This window comes from Pongo pygmaeus, chromosome 8 (assembly GCF_028885625.2).
Source record: "Pongo pygmaeus isolate AG05252 chromosome 8, NHGRI_mPonPyg2-v2.0_pri, whole genome shotgun sequence".
Classification (NCBI taxonomy): Eukaryota; Metazoa; Chordata; class Mammalia; order Primates; family Hominidae; genus Pongo; species Pongo pygmaeus.
In genome coordinates this window covers 5292593-5301713 of record NC_072381.2, presented here as the reverse complement: position 1 = coordinate 5301713, position 9121 = coordinate 5292593, and positions in this window count along the sequence as shown.

The window sequence follows — 9121 nt, the reverse complement described above, 5'->3', positions numbered from 1 at the left end:
GCTGCATTATATTCCATGGTGTATAGGTGCCACATTTTCTTAATCTAGTCTATCATTTTTGGACATTTGGGTTGGTTCTTTGCAATTGTGAATAGTGCCGCAATAAACATACGTGTGCATGTGTCTTTATAGCAGCATGATTTATAGTCCTTTGGGTGTATACCCAGTAATGGGATGGCTGGGTCAAATGGTATTTCTAGTTCTAGATCCCTGAGGAATCTCCACACTGACTTCCACAATGGTTGAACTAGTTTACAGTCCCACCAACAGTGTAAAAGTGTTCCTATTTCTCCACATCCTCTCCAGCACCTGTTGTTTCCTGACTTTTTAATGATTGCCATTCTAACTGGTGTGAGATGGTATCTCATTGTGGTTTTGATTTGCATTTCTCTGATGGCCAGTGATGATGAGCATTTCTTCATGTGTTTTTTGGCTGCATAAATGTCTTCTTATGAGAAATGTCTGTTCATAGTCTTTGCCCACTTTTTGATGGGGTTGTTTGTTTTTTTCTTGTAAATTTGTTTGAGTTCATTGTAGATTCTGGATATTAGCCCTTTGTCAGATGAGTAGGTTGTGAAAATTTTCTCCCATTTTGTAGGTTGCCTGTCACACTGATGGTAGTTTCTTTTGCTGTGCAGAAGCTCTTTCATTTAATTAGATCCTATTTGTCAATTTTGGCTTTTGTTGCCATTGCTTTTGGTGTTTTAGACATGAGGTCCTTGCCCATGCCTATGTCCTGAATGGTAATGCCTAGGTTTTCTTCTAGGGTTTTTATGGTTTTAGGTCTAACGTTTAAGTCTGTAATCCATCTTGAATTAATTTTTGTATAAGGTGTAAGGAAGGGATCCAGTTTCAGCTTTCTACATATGGCTAGCCAGTTTTCCCAGCACCATTTATTAAATAGGGAATCCTTTCCCCATTGCTTGTTTTTCTCAGGTTTTTCAAAGATCAGATAGTTGTAGATATGTGGCATTATTTCTGAAGGCTCTGTTCTGTTCCATTGATCTATATCTCTGTTTTGGTACCAGTACCATGCTGTTTTGGTTACTGTAGCCTTGTAGTATAGTTTGAAGTCAGGTAGCGTGATGGCTCCAGCTTTGTTCTTTTGGCTTAGGATTGACTTGGTGATGCGGGCTCTTTATTGGTTCCATATGAACTTTAAGGTAGTTTTTTCCAATTCTGTGAAGAAAGTCATTGGTAGCTTGATGGGGATGGCATTGAATGTATAAATTACCTTGGGCAGTATGGCCATTTTCACGATATTGATTCTTCCTACCCATGAGCATGGAATGTTCTTCCATTTGTTTGTATCCTCTTTTATTTCATTGAGCAGTGGTTTGTAGTTCTCCTTGAAGAGGTCCTTCACGTCCCTTGTAAGTTGGATTCCTAGGTATTTTATTCTCTTTGAAGTGAATGTGAATGGGAGTTCACTCAGGATTTGGCTCTCTGTTTGTTATTGGTGTATAAGAATGCTTGTGATTTTTGTACATTGATTTTATATCCTGAGACCTTGCTGAAGTTGCTTATCAGCTTAAGGAGATTTTGGGCTGAGATGATGGGGTTTCCTAGATATACAATCATGTCATCTGCAAATAGGGACAATTTGACTTCCTTTTTTCCTAATTGAATACCCTTTATTTCCTTCTCCTGCCTAATTGCCCTGGCCAGAACTTCCAACACTATGCTGAATAGGAGTGGTGAGAGAGGGCATCCCTGTCTTGTGCCAGTTTTCAAAGGGAATGCTTCCAGTTTTTGCCCATTCAGCATGATATTGGCTGTGGGTTTGTCATAGATAGCTCTTATTATTTTGAGATACGTCCCATCAATACGTAATTTATTGAGAGTTTTTAGCATGAAGGGCTAATGAATTTTGTCAAAGGCCTTTTATGCATCTATTGAGATAATCATGTGGTTTTTGTCTTTGGTTCTGTTTATATGCTGGATTACATTCATTGATTTGTGTATATTGAACCAGCCTTGCATCCTACGGATGAAGCCCACTTGATCATGGTGGATAAGCTTTTTGATGTGCTGCTGGATTCGGTTTGCCAGTATTTTATTGAGGATTTTTGCATCAATGTTCGTCAAAGATATTGGTCTAAAATTCTCTTTTTTGGTTGTGTCTCTGCCAGGCTTTGGTATCAGGATGATGCTGGCCTCATGAAATGAGTTAGGGAGGATTCCTTCTTTTTCTATTGATTGGAATAGTTTCAGAAGGAATGGTACCAGTTCCTCCTTGTACCTCCGGTAGAATTTGGCTGTGAATCCATCTGGTCCTGGACTCTTTTTGGTTGGTAAGCTATTGATTATTGCCACAACTTCAGAGCCTGTTATTGGTCTATTCAGAGATTCAACTTCTTCCTGGTTTTGTCTTAGGAGGGTGTATGTGTTGAGGAATTTATCCATTTCTTCTAGATTTTCTAGTTTATTTGCATAGAGGTGTTTGTAATATTCTCTGACGGTAGTTTGTATTTCTGTGGGACTGGTGGTGATATCCCCTTTATCACTTTTTATTGTGTCTATTTGATTCTTCTCTGTTTTTTTCTTTTTAGTCTTGCTAGCCGTCTATCAATTTTGTTGATCCTTTCAAAAAACCAGCTCCTGGATTCATTAATTTTTTAAAGGGTTTTTTGTGTCTCTATTTCCTTCAGTTCTGCTCTGAGTTTAGTTATTTCTTGCCTTCTGCTAGCTTTTGAATGGGTTTGCTCTTGCTTCTCTGGTTCTTTTAATTGTGATGTTAGGGTGTCAATTTTGGATCTTTCCTGCTTTCTCTTGTGGGCATTTAGTGCTATAAATTTCCCTCTACACACTGCTTTGAATGTGTCCCAGAGATTCTGGTATGTTGTGTCTTTGTTCTCGTTGGTTTCAAAGAACATCTTTATTTCTGCCTTCATTTCATTATGTACCCAGTAGTCATTCAGGAGCAGGTTGTTCAGTTTCCATGTAGTTGAGCGGTTTTGAGTGAAATTCTTAATCCTGAGTTCTAGTTTGATTGCACTGTGGTCTGAGAGACAGTTTGTCATAATTTCTGTTCTATTACATTTCCTGAGGAGAGCTTTACTTCCAACTATGTGGTCATTTTTGGAATAGGTGTGGTGTGGTGCTGAAAAAAAATGTATATTCTGTTGATTTGGGGTGGAGAGTTCTGTAGATGTCTATGAGGTCAACTTGGTGCAGAGCTGAGTTCAATTCCTGGATATCCTTGTTAACTTTCTGTCTTATTGATCTGTCTAATGTTGACAGTGGGGTGTTAAAGTCTCCCATTATTATTGTGTGGGAGTCTAAGTCTCTTTGCAGGTCACTCAGGACTTGCTTTATGAATCTGGGTGCTCCTGTATTGGGTGCATATATATTTAGAATAGTTAGCTCCTCTTGTTGAATTGATCCCTTTACCATTATGTAATGGCCTTCTTTGTCTCTTGTGATCTTTGTTGATTTAAAGTCTGTTTTATCAGAGACTAGGATTGCAACCCCTGCCTTTTTTTGTTTTCCATTTGCTTGGTAGATCTTCCTCCATCCTTTTATTTTGAGCCTATGTGTGTCTCTGCATGTGAGATGGGTTTCCTGAATACAGCACACTGATGGGTCTTGAGTCTTTATCCAATCTGCCAGTCTGTGTCTTTTAATTTGAGCATTTAGTCCATTTGCATTTAAAGTTAATATTGTTTTGTGTGAATTTGATCCTGTCATTATGATGTTAGCTGGTTATTTTGCTCATTAGTTGATGCAGTTTCTTCCTAGTCTCAATAGTCTTTACATTTTGGCGTGATTTTGCAGTGGCTGGTACTGGTTGTTCCTTTCCATGTTTAGTGCTTCCTTCAGGAGCTCTTTTAGGGCAGGCCTGGTGGTGACAAAATCTCTCAGCATTTGCTTGTCTGTAAAGTATTTTATTTCTCCTTCACTTATGAAGCTTAGTTTGGCTGGATATGAAATTCTGGGTTGAAAATTCTTTAAGAATGTTGAATATTGGTCCCCACTCTCTTCTGGGTTGTAGAGTTTCTGCCGAGAGATCCGCTGTTAGTCTGATGGGCTTCCCTTTGATGGTAACCCGACCTTTCTCTCTGGCTGCCCTTAACATTTTTTCCTTCGTTTCAACTTTGATGAATCTGACAATTATGTGTCTTGGAGTTGCTCTTCTTGAGGAGTATCTTTGTGGCGTTCTCTGTATTTTCTGAATCTGAATGTTGGCCTGCCTTGCTAGATTGGGGAAATTCTCCTGGATAATATCCTGCAGAGTGTTTTCCAACTGGGTTCCATTCTCCCCATCACTTTCAGGTACACCAATCAGACGTAGATTTGGTCTTTTCACATAGTCCCATATTTCTTGGAGGCTTTGTTTGTTTCTTTTTATTCTTTTTTCTCTAAACTTCCCTTCTCATTTCATTTCATTCATTTCATCTTCCATCACTGATACCCTTTCTTCCAGTTGATCACATTGGCTCCTGAGGCTTCTGCATTCTTCATGTAGTTCTCGAGCCTTGGCTTTCAGCTCCATCAGCTCCTTTAAGCACTTCTCTGTATTGGTTATTCTAGTTATATATTCGTCTAAATTTTTTTTCAAAGTTTTCAACTTCTTTGCCTTTGGTTTGAATTTCCTCCTGTAGCTCAGAGTTGTTTGATCGTCTGAAGCCTTCTTCTCTCAACTCGTCAAAGTCATTCTCCATCCAGCTTTGTTCCATTGCTGGTGAGGAACTGCATTCCTTTGGAGGAGGAGAGGTGCTCTGCTTTTTAGAGTTTCCAGTTTTTCTGCTCTGTTTTTTGCCTATCTTTGTGGTTTTATCTACTTTTGGTCTTTGATGGTGATGTACAGATGGGTTTTTGGTGTGGATGTCCTTTCTGTTAGTTTTCCTTCTAACAGACAGGACCCTCAGCTGCAAGTCTGGTGGAGTTTGCTAGAGGTCCACTCCAGACCCTGTTTGCCTGGGTATCAGCAGCGGTGGCTGCAGAACAGCAGATTTTTGTGAACCGCGAATGCTGCTGTCTGATCGTTCCTCTGGATGTTTTGTCTCAGAGGAGTACCCGGCCGTGTGAGGTGTCAGTCTGCCCCTACTGGGGGGTGCCTCCCAGTTAGGCTGCTCAGGGGTCAGGGGTCAGGGACCCACTTGAGGAGGCAGTCTGCCCATTCTCAGATCTCCAGCTGCGTGCTGGGAGAACCACTGCTCTCTTCAAAGCTGTCAGACAGGGACATTTAAGTCTGCAGAGGTTACTGCTGTCTTTTAGTTTGTCTGTGCTGCCCCCAGAGGTGGAGCCTACAGAGGCAGGCAGGCCTCCTTGAGCTGTGGTGGGCTCCACCCAGTTGGAACTTCCAGGCTGCTTTGTTTACCTAAGCAAGCCTGGGCAATGGCGGGCGCCCCTCCCCCAGCCTCGCTGCCGCCTTGCAGTTTGATCTCAGACTGCTGTGCTAGCAATCAGCGAGACTCCGTGGGCGTAGGACCCTCCAAGCCAGGTGCGGGATATAATCTCCTGGTGCGCCATTTTTGAAGCCTGTCAGAAATGTGCAGTATTAGGGTGGTAGTGACCTGATTTTCCAGGTGCCGTCTGTTACCCCTTTCTTTGACTAGGAAAGGGAACTCCCTGACCCCTTGCGCTTCCCGAGTGAGGCAATGCTTTGCCCTGCTTCGGCTTGCGCACGGTGTGCTGTACCCACTGTCCTGCGCCCACTGTCTGGCACTCCCTAGTGAGATGAACCCGTCACCTCAGATGGAAATGCAGAAATCACTTGCCTTCTGCGTCGCTAACACTGGGAGCTGTAGACCAGAGGTGTTCCTATTCAGCCATCTTGGCTGCCCTCCCCTGGTTCTTACTTTTAATTTGTTTTTCAGATCATTTGAATTTCTCATTTACCTATGTAGACACTGTGGTTTCTTATAGAGCATCTTACAGTATCCTTAAAGACTCCATCCTCTGGGTGGATCATGAGGGCAAGAGATTGAGACCATCCTGGCCAACATGGTGAAACCCCCTCTCTACTAAAAATACAAAAATCAGCTGGGCGTGGTGGCAGGCGCCTGTAATCCCAGTTCCCCATATTTTTATTCTATGAATTTCTTTTTTGAGTCAGAGTTTCGCTCGGTCGCCCAGGCTGGAGTGCAGTGGTGGCATCTCGGCTCACTGCAACCTCCCTGGTTCAAGCGGTTCTCCTACCTCAGCCTCTCAAGTAGCTGGGATTACAGGTGTGTACCACCATGCCTGGCTAATTTTTGTATCTTTAGTAGAGACAGAGTTTCACCATGTTGGCCAGGCTGGTCTCAAACTCCTGACTTCAAGTGGTCCGCCACCTGCCTCAGCCTCCCAAAGTGCTGGGATTACAGGCATGAAACATCGTGTCCAGCCCCATATTCTATATCATATAGCTTTAATGAATAGTAAGCTATGCCATCCAAGTTCATGTAATTATACTCCCTCATCTTTGCACAAAGAAAGAGAAATTGCCTAATAAAGCCTCTTTCAGAAGAGGTGTGATGTGATGCATGATTGAATTGGTGACAGGGAAAATGTGACTTTTGCTATTTTCAGTTTTTCCTTTCTGTCCATAGATTTTTGGCCTTCATATCCACAGTTACTATTTTTTTGTTGTGTTTGCATGACTTTTAAAAGTGACATTGGAATTCCCATATCATTTCCTCTTAAGTATGTTCTATAGTTATTTTCTTTGTGGTTGCTGTGAGGATGACATACAACTTTATAAAGTTATAACAATTTACTTTGAATCAATACTAATTTACTTTGAATTCATACCAATCTACCAGTATTTCATAAACCTTTCCACAGGGTTTCTTTCTCTTCACCTCATATTACTTTTGTCAGTGAGATTACACATTATGTACATATTAATTTTGTGTTATTTGCATACATTTATATTTCAAATCTTGAGATAAATGGAGTAAAAATGTGAACTTCAAAAATACATTTTTTTCATATTTTGTCCTATATATAGAGACAAGCAGTCTTTATACATCTTTATGGGTTTGAGTTACTGTCTTTTATTTCAACCTGAAGTACTGACTTTAGCATTTCTTTTTTCTTTTTCTTTTTCTTCCGTTTTTTTTTTTTTTTTTTTTTTTTGAGACGGAGTCTCACTCTGTTGCCCAGGCTGGAGTGCAATGGCGTGATCTTGATCTTGGCTCATTGCAACATCCGCCTCCCGGGTTCAAGCAATTCTCTTCTCTCAGCCTCCTGAGTAGCTGAGATTACAGGTGCATGAGAGAACACCTGGCTAATTTTCACATTTTTAGTGGAGATGAGATTTCACCATGTTGGCTAGTGTGGTTTCAAACCCCTAACCTCAAGTAATCTGCCCACCTCGGCCTTCTAAATTGCTGGGATTATGGGCGTGAACCACTGTTCTAGCCTCACTTTAGCATTTCTTATAGAAAAAATATAATGAAATGACGAATTGGATGTAACAAAATTCTATAACCTCCGTGTGTTCCCAATTTAAGCTTTAAAAAATTCCGAGTAACATTTTTTGTTTGTTTGTTTTTGAGATGGAGTCTTGCTCTTTCACCCAGGCTGGAGTGCAGTGGTACGATCTCTGCTCACTGTAAGTTCCGCCTCCTGGGGTCACGCCATTCTCCTGCTTCAGCCTCCTGAGTAGCTGGGACTACAGGTGCCCGCCACCATGCCTGGCTAATTTTTTATATTTTTAGTAGAGATGGGGTTTCACCGTGTTAGGCAGGATGGTCTCGATCCCCTGACCTCGTGATCTGCCCACCTTGGCCTCCCAAAGTGCTGGGATTACAGGTGTGAGCCAGAGCACCTGGCCTAAACTTTCTTTTCAAAATAAGATTTCTGTGAAAATGAAGGTTAAACAACTAGAATAAGCCTGTAGCAGATTTACTATTTATTTATTTTTTATTTTTTTAGATTTACTCTTTATAAATGACTTCTAATTATTCACATCTTGGGGAAAATAATGTCATGCATACTAAGAAAATCTGAAATTCTTTAGCATTACATACTTGACTAATAAGTTAAAAACATTAATTTTTGATTATGTCAATCAACTTTACAAGATGTGAAATAATCATTACTTAGTCTAGGAACATTGAGGTGGAACAGAAAGGCAGCAATTGAAATGAGCTTTGTTTGAGTCATGCTAAGTGTGAAAGTCCATTAGGCACTAATGTAGAGATGCAGACAATATGATGTTTCATTCTGGAGTTTTGGAGAAAAAGCTGACCTGCCGATATTGATTTGTGGTTTCTTGGCCTAGAGGTTGTATTTAAAGCCTTGAGAATATTTGACATCATCAAGGAAATGAGTGAAGACAGAAAACCAGTCCAAAGATCACCCAAGGGTCTTCCAAAGTTTATGGCCTCTTCCAATTCTAAGAAATAAATCATTTTAGGAAATATTGTAAACTACAAAACTTGGCAGGACATTTCTCAGCTGCAAGACATGGCTTAAGGAAACCCCTCTAATGGGGTTAAATCAGTGGAGGGTAAAAGCACTGGCAAATGTGCACAGGTCATAAACACCTGTCAGTCTCAAAGTGCTTTGGCCAGTAGCCCATAACATTGTCCCAACTTTTCAAAAAGTTGTCTGGAATGAAATTTTATTTTCTTGACTAGCTGATTAAATTTGTACCCCTACAAATTATACGAATAATTAGGTGTCTTTAGTAACTTTCAGGAATAATTCTTACAAAGTTTGAAAGCATCATGCTATTTACATACACTGTTTACAGAAGAGTTTTGAAATTTTGGATAATTAGATGTATTTGCAATTTTGAAATTAATTTTACAACACATAATGGCTTTCAGATATTTAATATTAGTAAGTGTGCCTTTTTGAATGTATGAAGTATTTCAAAAGACTGAGTAGAACAAATTGAGTATATTTTTAGAACCTATTATTTGTTCTAAATGGAGCTGATATTCAGGAGAATGTGGCCAGTCACTGGTGTCTTTGATGTCCTGCTCCACCACAGCCCAGCAAGGTCACTGCTGATACTGGGCACACAGAGGAGGTCAAGGCCTGGCTCTCAGCCTTAAAACGATGTGGGAAGTTTCCTTTTATGCACAAGATGTAATTAACAAAAGAGCATGTGTTTGTATTTCCCAAGCAGAATGTGCTCAACTCCCTTCTCCTCACCTCTCCCATATCTGACTTCTAATTA